The 11,160-nt window shown below is 41.0% G+C and overlaps 1 pseudogene; it reads right to left on the bottom strand.

Moving 5' to 3' along the window:
• Positions 1 to 2,278: 2,278 nt before the first annotated feature.
• The window catches only part of LOC118829833, a 38,724-nt pseudogene continuing 29,842 nt past the window's right edge, over positions 2,279 to 11,160 (bottom strand).

Raw genomic sequence — 11,160 nt, 5'->3', positions numbered from 1 at the left:
AATTACTTGAACAACCTTAAAATGGCTTGCTTTCAAGTTTTAAGCCCATGTTCAAAAGCCTTTTTTAGCTTGGTAGGCCTTGCTAAAGCTTGTGCTACTGCGCTAGCCTAACCTTTGAGGAACCATATATCTTTGTGCCAAAGAGGAGACATAACGGGGGTCTGTGAATTAGGTGAGGTGTTGAACTTGACAGTCTCTGGGGATTTGTAGCTCTTCAGATTCTACCTTTCTAGTCAACCCCCACCACTCCCTTTAATAGTCTCTGTGTTCCAGCTAAACAGAACTACTTGCCCTTGGTCAGATACGCCCTGCCCTTTTGCCTCCGTACCTTTGCTGACACCGTCTCCATTTGGAATGTCCTCCCTCTTTGTCCAAATCCTGTCCATCCTCCAAGACCTCGCCCAGATGTTTCCTTTGTGAAACATCCCTGACTCCTTCACCCACGACGATCTCTTCTTCTGAATGCCCAGAGTGTTTTCCATATACCTCCCTCATGGCACTTAGTACAGTCCGCTCTGTATTAGAGTTCTCTGAAGGCTCACCTTCTCTCTGAGTGCATAAAGTCCTCATGAATAGGGGCTGTTGTTTTGTTTGACCAGCACAGTTCACCACATAAAGTGAGCATGATACGAATTTATTAAAAAAATAGCTCTGGGAGTTCTATAGAAGATAATTTTTACTTGACGTTCTTGTTACGATTCGCATAAAGAAACCAGTTTCATGATGCAGTCTGGTGGACAGAGGGCTGTCCTTGGAGTCGATGACCTGAGTTTAAGTCCTGCCTCTGATCAGTTTGTTGCTGATCTTCATCATTGGAGGGATTTTCTACACTACTAAAATCACAGGTGTGTGTCCCACCTCCCCAAATCCTTGCCATCATCCCAAGCCCTTTTTTCCATCACTCAATCTCTGATGAAGTGGTGGCCTCTTCATTTCTCTAAGCCCAAACCTTTCACGTGTTCCCTGTGTGTGTGTGTATATATATGTATATGTACATATGTACATGTTGGCTCCCCTTTTAGAATATAGGCTCTTTGAGAGCAGGCTTTGTTTCACTTCTGTCTTTATATCCCCAGTACTTTGCCTTGGTACCTGACACATAGTAGGTACTTTATAAATATATGTTCATTAATTGATTGAAAATTCACAAACATTCTATACTGTGAGCAGTATTTAAAAAGGAGTAAAAATAGCATTAACTCTAGACCAGAGAAGGTGATTCCATCAACTTCTAAAACATGACTGAAGAGTCGTCTTCAAATCTTGACTTAAAGCTCTCCAGTGAAGGAAAGAACATACACTTTCCAAGGCAACCCATTCCACTTTTGTATAATTCTGATTAGGAATTTTTTTACCCCATCCAACCCCATTTGGAGATTTCTTGGCAGAGATACTGGAATGGTTTACCATTTCCTTCTCCAGCTCATTTTACAGAGGAGGAAACTGAAGCAAACAGGGTGAAGTGACTTGCCCAGGGTCACACAGCTGGTAAATGTCTGAGGCTAGATTTGAACTCAGGAAAGATGAGTCTTCCTGACTCCAGGTACTCCTGGTACTCTATCCACTGGATCACATAGCTGCCCTAGAACTAATCTAATGAAGTTTATTATTATAACTTGTTGCTCCTTTACCCCTTACTCTCCAACCAGCTACAAGAGTACCTGGGTTGTGTTTATGTTTATGCATGGGTAATTTTTTCCCTCAGTATGAAGTAGACACAGCCCTTCCCCTCATTTCCACTTTCCCTCCTCATGGCTCTACCGCTGACTAAGGCAGAACTCTCCTGAATGGTTTAAGCAAAATAATGCCAGGAAGACAGCTGAAAAAAGGGGCAGATCCTGAAGAAGATTCTGGCTGTAAGACCACAAAGGGCAGTTGTGACAGTGAAGGTGCTATGAAGCCAGAAACATCATTCTATAGGGTAAAAACTATTTAGGAGGTAAGAGCACTTTTATTTTGAAGTACCTGCCTACAACACTCTCTGTTCCCGAGACTTACCAATTCTAGAATATAGCAGTTCCCAGGCCTTTATTTCATTTATATGTTTATTCAGAAAGCTCAAACCCACATTATTACTTGAATATTTTTCTAGGATGAATAAGCCGTGAAAGCCTGCCAACCTGAGGGTTCTGACTTCTCAGTTCTGTTTTTTCATTATGGATTAGCTCTGTTCACCAAATAGGCTCCTCAATGGTGCCCACAGCATAATGGGGGTCAGAATAGTGCCCTGCAGCTGAGGTTATAGACAGAGGAAGACAGCTTCCTACAGATCAGGTAACTAGAGCTCAGGAGGGTCACGTTCCAGGTGGGCAGGAGTGTGGTTGAAGAGCTGGCAGCAATTGGTCAAAATTTCTGTACTGTGCTCCACACCTTCCCAAAGGTGAAGGGGGTTCTGATGTTGAGGACAATACTGAAAGGAAAAGTCAGCATCTGCTCAGGCTAGTACTTAGAAACAAGCAAAACAGTGAAAACACATGTTCAAAGAAGCAACTGACATTAAACCCTCTTCCCTATCATACCAATAGCCTGCCTATCCTTTCCAGCCCATACCTTCATTCATTCAGGCTTCCACCAATAAACAGGGAGGAAGGAATAACATGGGCCAGAAAGGATGTCAGCCTTTCTCTTTACAGCTTAAATAAATACTGCTCCCTGCTATCTTCTGGTAACTTAATTCTTCCTCTCCTGTGGTTCTCTTCCTTCCCCAAGACACTTGTATTCAAAGAAGGAGCCCTATAGTCCTGGAGGTTCTTACCTTTTGAAAAGTTCTCTGCAGCAAACATAGTTCTCCTAGTTGGTGGTGGTAAAACTTGTTTTGTTGAGAAAGGAAACACAATTGGCCTTAGCCCCTCTGGAGACATAGAGGATTCCTGAGGAAAGGCAATGAGAAAAATAATGCTAGAGAGTGTGAGAAATAATTGTCTTAACAAAAAACTCCACAGGGCCTCAGTGAATTAAAGAAAGATTCTTATTTTATGTCATTTCAGATGGGTGACCTGGCCAGCACCCCCTTGTGGAAAAGGGTAACCTAGCAGGCACAGTCACACACTTTGGGACAATTAAAAAGCCTTTTATAACTTTTCCGGATTTACATTTCCCTCTCGTATTCCACTGGCCCAGCATTTCAGTGTTCACAGCCTATCAGAAAACACCTAAAACCCACCCCTGCTTACATCTCCTTTCCACATTTCAATTCCCTCTCCCCTTTCGTCCTCATTCTCTTTATACTTTATTTAGTAAAGAAATGACAAGCCATAAATACTTTTAGTCTGCATCACTTAGATTTTATAATCTCCAAGGCATGAAAAAGGAATTTTCTCAATTGCTAAGAGAGTTGATAAAAGTGTGAATTGAAGATTCAACCTAGAATATCCATAAGAAAAGTCCCATTATCTAAGATAGCATCTGGGTTAACAGGTCTCATCTTTAGTGAGGTGCACCTGGCCTGGCAGTTTTTGATACACAGGAAAAAGGCCTCAGAACAAAAGGGAGTGTCTGCTCTCAACTTCTGGGCTACATTCCCCACTGCTTTATACTACAATCAGTTTATCTCTTACATTAGCCATAAGTATTAATCCTTAGGTTTCACAAATTATGTTTCCCATGATTTCTGTGGAAACAAAATGCTCTAATTTTACTGTCTTGTTTTTTTGCCTCTTTTTTTGACTCCTCAAAGGCAGAGGCCATAAGCACTTCCTCTATAAGCCTACTGCAGTTTACACACAGTTGGTTCTCCAAAAATGTTATTGATTGCTTCTCTTTGGGTACTGGGTTGACCCCTTTCTTCTCGGTAACTAACTGACCTCCCTCTATGACCTATGGGTTATATGGATCAAAACAGTCCAAACAGGATCTCTTGCCATGGAACAAAAGTAGCTTTGATAAGTGATCCCATTTCTTGCTGAAAGATGGAGGAGAGGTACGTACCTGCCACACAAGCATTGACAAGGGATACACAGGACCTTGTGAGGAGAGCACTGATCACAGCATTGGAAAAATCACTCTTCCAGTGGGGCATCATTGAAGCTGCAGGAACAGAAAGAGACCAGAAGAAAGGACTTTAATGTGATCAAATAAATACAATAGATGCTCAGACTTCTCAGTAGAAGAAGCATACTTAAAATGAAAAATGGCATTTTAATTCTGTCCATAGTTAAATCATATACAATTGGTATGTATACTAAAGTAAACCTCTTACTTCCTTATCCACTTCCAAAGTTTAATTGTTCTGAAAAGAAATGACATCTAGGATGTGCTCTCTCAGACTCAGAATCCTTGGAAGAGGAGAAAATTTTATCTGCTTGTCTGGCAAACGTTTCCCTTGATCAGTGACTTAACTGGTAAAGGCAACTACAATATGTTATCTGCTGAGGGTGAGGCAATGTCCTTTAGCAATGCAGGTGGGCACTGTGAGGTTAAGGACTTGCCCAGGGTCAGCCCCATAGCCAGGATGTGTCAGACATGGGACTTGACCACAGGCTTCCAGAGCAGTTCTCCATCCACTATGTGCCATGCTGCCTCACACACATACTTTCTGCTAAGATGTTTTTAAAGTATGTCAAAAATAGGAGTCTAGCTGCTTTTAAAAATCAACATGTTTGTGAACTAGAGGTCTGTTAAATCCGCCAAGAGAATCAGTGAATATGTGTTTAATGAGTTAGTTTTTCAGTGTAAATGAGAAACAAGCCTTTGCTTCTAAAGAGTGAAAAGGTGGTCCAATGAAGGAAAACCTTGCCTGAGCAAACTGCAGTCATGGAGGAGTTGATACTAGCAAACTCAGGCTGTTCCTTTGTTCTTCCAATTGTGGAAAAGGAAAGATTCAGGAACCCTTAGTCCTCAGAGATCTTTAGAGATTGTATGACCTAAGGCCATTCTTGGGAAAAGAAAAGGGAAATATGGATAGGATTCTTTCATTGGAATAATTAATGTCATAGGGGAAGAAAGCTTAGAGATTTTTTGTTAATGGACTTTTGGAGAGCCTATACTGAAGAGATTTTCAGGTTATAAAGTTGTGTACAACCTGACAAAATCCAGGCTTAGATAGTGATTTGAGATAGTTGAAGATTGGTGAGTAAGGTACCTATTGTAAGGTGTTCTTTTAAACTTTCTCTATGTTGTCTTTGTAAGTATGCTAGTTTCATTATACTTAATTTTTTATCTAGTTTTTAATAGTGAGCTATTTTTTAATAGAGAGGAGCATAGCTGAATGGAAAAGCATGTTAATTAATCTCTGCCTCAATTAAGCCCGGCTATTTGGACCATGATGTAAGATACTATGTACCACTCTCCATCTGTTGATAGCTTATCCAGATTGTATTAATAATCTTCACATAGCACGACAAAATTTATAAAATATTTTATCTAGTTAAATCACTCGAACATTATCATATTCCTGCAAGGTAGGCAAGGCAAGTATTCCAATCCCCATCTCACAGATAAGACTAACGTTCCAAAAGGTTAGAGGACTCGCCCAGAGTTACTAGTGGCAGACAAAGATTGGAACCTGGGCCTAATGGCTCCAATCAGTTGGTGTCTCCACTGTACTACAGCTGCTTCCACAGACCTAAGTACCAAGAAAACCAAAGGATTCTAGAAAGTCATTGGTGCTGACTGAAACCTCCAATGTAATTGCAGGGGTAGGGAATGGCCTGTGATCCCTTGGATCAGGGAGCTCCTGGGGAGGACTGTCTGTGGCTTGGAGTGTTGCCTGGGGCACAGAGGGGCCTCAGCTTGTGGCAGAGGCAGGACTTGAGTCCAGGCCTCCAAGGCCACTTTTCTGTCTGGTACACCAGACTGCCTCCCACAGCTAGTTCCTTTCTTCTCAGTCATCTCCTCACTTTTAGCAACAACTCTCTTAAACATTCTTTTCTTCATTGGAAAACATTTCTAGGATTTTAAAAAGTTGCTTTTTTTTTTTAAATCAGTGATCCCCTCCAAATCACCAGATAACTGGACCTCTGGGAGACAGAAGCACTGCAGGCTTACACCAAGAGATCCACATCTTTGCAAGGTTACAAGCAAATCTACTAGAGGTCGTGAGCCTCCCGAGTGTCAAAGATACAAAGGGTCTGTACTTCCAGGGCCTCAAGATCAGAAGGCAAATACTTACTCTGTATGTAATGTGGTAGCTGGGTATGCTTCCGTTTCCTGCCATCTTGAGAGGCAGTGATCTGAGACTAAGTCTGAATTCAGTCTAGCCTGAAGGGACCCAGTCACAATTTGTAACCATCATCTGCTACTGGCTGAGTCTTAAAACTATAAAGATGCCAAACCTCGAGGAAGCAGAGGGCCTGAGGGGAAGGACATTCATGAGTGAATTAGAGCGAGAAGCACCAGAAAGCTTGCATCACAGGGAGTATACATCTGTTTAAGATCCCTGTCACACCCATGGAAAAGTTAACGATTCAGACAGTCAAGGTACTGGAGGTTCCATGCTTCTTGAGGCTGCTAGGTGGTGCAATGTATAGAGTGCTGTGCCTGGCATCAGAAGAGAGTTCAAATCCAACCTTGACCACTTATTAGCTGTGTGACCCTAGGCAAGTCACTGTTTCCTTCACCTTCCTCAACTACAAAATGGGGAAATGATAGCGCCTACTTTCAGAGTTGTTAGGATCAAATGAGATTTGTGAGGTACTTAGAAGATTGCTTGGCACACAGTAGGCACTACATAAATGTTTATTTATAAGCATATTTCCTCTCCCCTTTTCCCTTTTCTGGAACTTAAAAGACTGGTAGCTGAGGGTCTGTTCTACATGCAGGTCTTCTGGGTGTGCCTTGTATCCAGGCCATCTTGGGATGACAAGGATATTAAGCATTCTATGGGACTGGTGCTAAATGGGAGTTCAGTCTGACATGTTGAGAATTTCCTGCTGCCTCCAGCTACTGGGGTCTATTCTCAGATCTTCTGGGTATGGAGCAACCAGCTTTGGAAACTGACACTTCTGTCTCCATAGTGACATCTGCTTAGTTATAGAACCCCAGAGGTCCTGACCACCTGATTTTCCCCCATTTCTTAGGGGTGGGAGACAGACTATAACCGCCAGCTTCTCTTATCTCTGGGATTCAGAATCACCATTGGATAGAGTTAAAATCCCTTCCCTTGGTACCTTCCCTGTACTTTCATTGCTATCCCCCTCAACCTTACCTTCCTACAGTTCATATCTGCCTCTGTATTCCCTCTGGAATCTGCACTCCATAAAGAAGCTTTATCTCAACCCTGTGATTATCATGGAAATCTGGCTCCCTCTGGAAGATAACAATTCCACTTGTATACTATATGTTTCTTCTAAATCTATGCAAACTTTGAACTCTAGTTCTGCATTATCAACTACATGTTGGACAGCTCTACCTGGAGGTCACACAGGCATCTCAAATTCCACCTGCCCCAGACAAAGCTTGTTCTGTTTCTCCCCAAGTCTATCCCTTGTCTAAACTTCCTACTTCCTTTAAAGACACCACCATCCTTCCAGTCACTAGGTTCACAATCTCAGAGTCATCCTGGTCGCCTCCCTCTTCCTTACCTCATATACTCAATCAGTTATCAGGACTTATGAATTTCACCTCCACAATATCCTGTAAATTCTTTCCCTTTTATTCACTCACATGACTCCTACTCTAGTTCAGGCCCTGACCACTTCTTGCCTAAACTACTGCAACAACTTCCTAACTGTTCCCCTTCTTTCCCATCTCCAGTTCTTCCTCCACACAACTATCAAATTAATATTTGTACCTTCTTGGCTCAGGAATATACAATGGCCCCCTGTGGTCTCTGGGACAAAATACACACTTATCAGCTTGGCATTCAAAACTCTCTACAGCCTGGCTCCATTCTTTCTTTCTAGCCTCTGCCTATGTTTTTGCCCTCCACCTACTATGTTTCAGACAAAATGATCTATTGGTTGTCTGCTTAACTTGCTCCTCTGTCATCCATCTCTGTGCCTTCATAGAGGCTCCCCACTCCCTGACCCCATGTACCTGGGATGTGCTCCCTCACCTAGACCTCTTAGATCCCTTAGCTTTCCTCAAGCCTTAGTTTAGTACCACCTCCTAAAGAGAACCATTTCCTCATTTCCATCTGTTGTTAGTGCCACTTTTCTCAAATTATCTTTTATTTACTTATCTCCGTATGTATTGTTACCACCTCAGTAATAATCAGGTCTCTTGAGAAAAGGCATTTTTTCATCTTGTCTTTGAATCCCTAGAACTTAGCAGAGCACCTTGCATATAGCAGACACTTAATGTTTGTTGAGCTAAATTTTTTACATCTAAAAGATATTATCAATACTTCCAACTTTATTGTTCCATTGCTCTCCATTATATTTCAATATGGTATTCACACTCTTAGTTCTATAGATAGATGCCTCAACAAAATCTCCATTTAGTTCTTTCAACTATCTCCTTCAAGATCCTATGAATGTTTAGGAGGAGTTCTAGTAGAGGATTGGGAAATAAAGAATATATTTATTTTACTTACTCAGGCCTCCTCATATGATCCCCATAGAGCCCAGGTTGGCAAATTCACAAAGAGCAAAAGTCATGATGATTTCTGCTCTCACCTAAAAAAAAATAAATATAGGAGAAGCTGTGGATACCACTGGTGTTCACGTCTTTGTAAAACCTAGTGTTCCTAGTCTTTCCATTCTAAATATGGATAAACAACCTTGGGCAGACACAAGCTGAATGGGAAGACACAAGAGTAAGTGCTCTTCCCTTCAGTGGCAGAAGAGAGCAGGAGCCCCTAAGTTTCTTTTGATTGTTTAGTTATCTGTGAACATTTCAAAATGATTTTTTGGCATTTAGAGAAAAAGTTAAAGAAAAATAACAATGGAGATAAATGTTAGTCAGTAGAAAATTAAGCATTCTAACTCTCTGGAAAACATAGAACAAAGTATTGTCAACTAAAGAGTATACATTCAAGTCTGTGGATGAATCTGACTTTTCCTTCTACTGACCTTTCCCCTCGACTTGCTTTTTAGTTATATGACTGCTGATAGCACCTTCACCAGGAGACAGAACAAGAGAAAGAGCTAAAATTCAAATTAGTCAACTCTTTTCTTGTACCAGCTTTGCTTTTAAAAAGTTTGATAAAAGTATTAGCTAAAAATTGAAATTTCAGAGTAGATGAGATCTAACTTTATGCTATCCCTGTGCAGCAAAGTTTATCATTAGTACAATATGGTACAGGGAGTGATGGAGTCCTAAGACCTAGGTTCATATCTTGATGCTGTTGCTATGGGACCTTGGGCAGCCACATCACTTCTTTAGTCATCAGTTTCTTCATCTGTAAAATAAGGAGATTAGATTAATGAAGTCTACAGGGGTGGGGAACCTGTGGCCTTAAGGCCACACATGGCCCTCCAGGTCCTCAAGTGCAGCTCTTTGAATCCGAACTTCATAGAATAAATCCCCTTAACAAAAGGATTTGTTCTGTAAAACTTGGATTCAATCAAAAGGCCAAACCCAAGGACCTAGAAGGCACCCCTACAAGATCCCTTCTAGCTATAAATCTATAAATCTTGTTTGCTTATTATTTTAGTGACACTTCAGCATCCAAGTAGCAAATTCTACTTAAATGCATTCAGAGTTGTATTAGAATAATTCTTTAAGTGCCACGTTCTATAGAACTAATTGTCTCAAATTTTAAATGGTAGGGAAGATCATTTTGTTAATTCTCCTACATAAAGCCTTTCCATAGGGAACAGTGAACTAGAATTCTGGTAAGGTAGGATGAAAGACATTATTATTAGATTATCAGGGTACTGCCTGCCCCATGTGTAACAGCAATGCTACTTACAGCTGCTGTGGAGGTGTAAGACCAATAACACCAGCATGTAGGAGGTCTGCTAGCACAGGTACTTTGATCTGCTTTTGAAAAGGAAAACAACTTCAAAGGGATCAACAATCTTACTTTAATTAAACACATATATACATACACACACATATCATTCACTTAGTTCAGGGGAAAAGTCAGCACCTTGGATTTCAGAGAAAATACAAACAGAAATTACAAGCAGAAATTACAAACAGCAAAGACCAACAGACAGGGCTTCTAACTGTCTGAGAAATTAGCACATATCAACAGACATATCCAACCGTCTGACCAACATACATAGTTACCAGAGAGACAAGCACCAACATCTGGGTTTTCAAAGCTAGGGGGCTCCTTAATGGCTACCCAGAGTCTCATCTGGCCAAATCAAAAGAACATTCTTCCAATGAGTGAGCCCCAAAGCAAAACCTTACCTCAGAGTATATATATATATACCCTTTTCAGAGCCAGAGAGCATCACAACCCTTGTGACCAAGAAATTAGCAAAAGGTATGATCCTTCCTACAAATAACCCTCCCCTAATCAAGCTTCCCTTAATGGGCTCCACGTGAGGCCAATTAATGAAGGAGGAAGACTTTCAAGTCCTATTCTATTAACATTACACCATGACATAAAACCAAGAACTGCCTTGTTAGTCACCATTAGAAGTTGTGATGCTCTTCATCATAGAAGGGCTTAGACAGTATTCAATGATGAGTGACATGCATTTTTCCAAAAATTTAGGGTGAACAAAGTAGATTGAATCAATGGGGCTATCAGGATTGATCACAAGAAGAATGAAATAGATGTTTGGGCCTGCAAGCTTGTTGATTGAACTTTAAGGTTATCAAGCACAACTTTTTCCTTTTTACCAGCATCAAGGCAACACTTTGATTCTAGAAGGATAGACAAGATCCTGAGGAAATTACAGCAGGGAAGCTTGGATCACACAAACCTTAAAAAATATTAGGAGTAAAAGACCTTGTTCTAATATTGACAAACAATATCTTGTTATTTTTTTCCATGTTAATTGTAAATCCTGGGAAGGGGATTCTTGATACTGCCTTAAATCCTGCTCTAAAGATAGGTAGCCACCATGACTGAAACTTCAGATGCTTCTCTGGCTATAACACTTAACAAAAATCCACTGTTTCTCATCCCTGACCCACATCTCAATTCCAGAGAGTCATTTGTTCTTGTACTGAGACAGCTGCTTATAGGTCACAGACTCATTCAGGAAAAACTTTATTCCCAATATCTCTGCTACCATTGGACAGTCACCCATCATAAAGGCTATGGGTCTCGAGGTATCTGAGCAGATGACCTGAGAAAGAGTCCAGGACAAAGAAAAA

The sequence above is a fragment of the Trichosurus vulpecula genome, chromosome 8 (assembly GCF_011100635.1).
Source record: "Trichosurus vulpecula isolate mTriVul1 chromosome 8, mTriVul1.pri, whole genome shotgun sequence".
Lineage (NCBI taxonomy): Eukaryota > Metazoa > Chordata > Mammalia > Diprotodontia > Phalangeridae > Trichosurus > Trichosurus vulpecula.
Note: the sequence above shows the minus strand (reverse complement) of the source record. Positions and strands in the feature narration are given on the sequence as shown.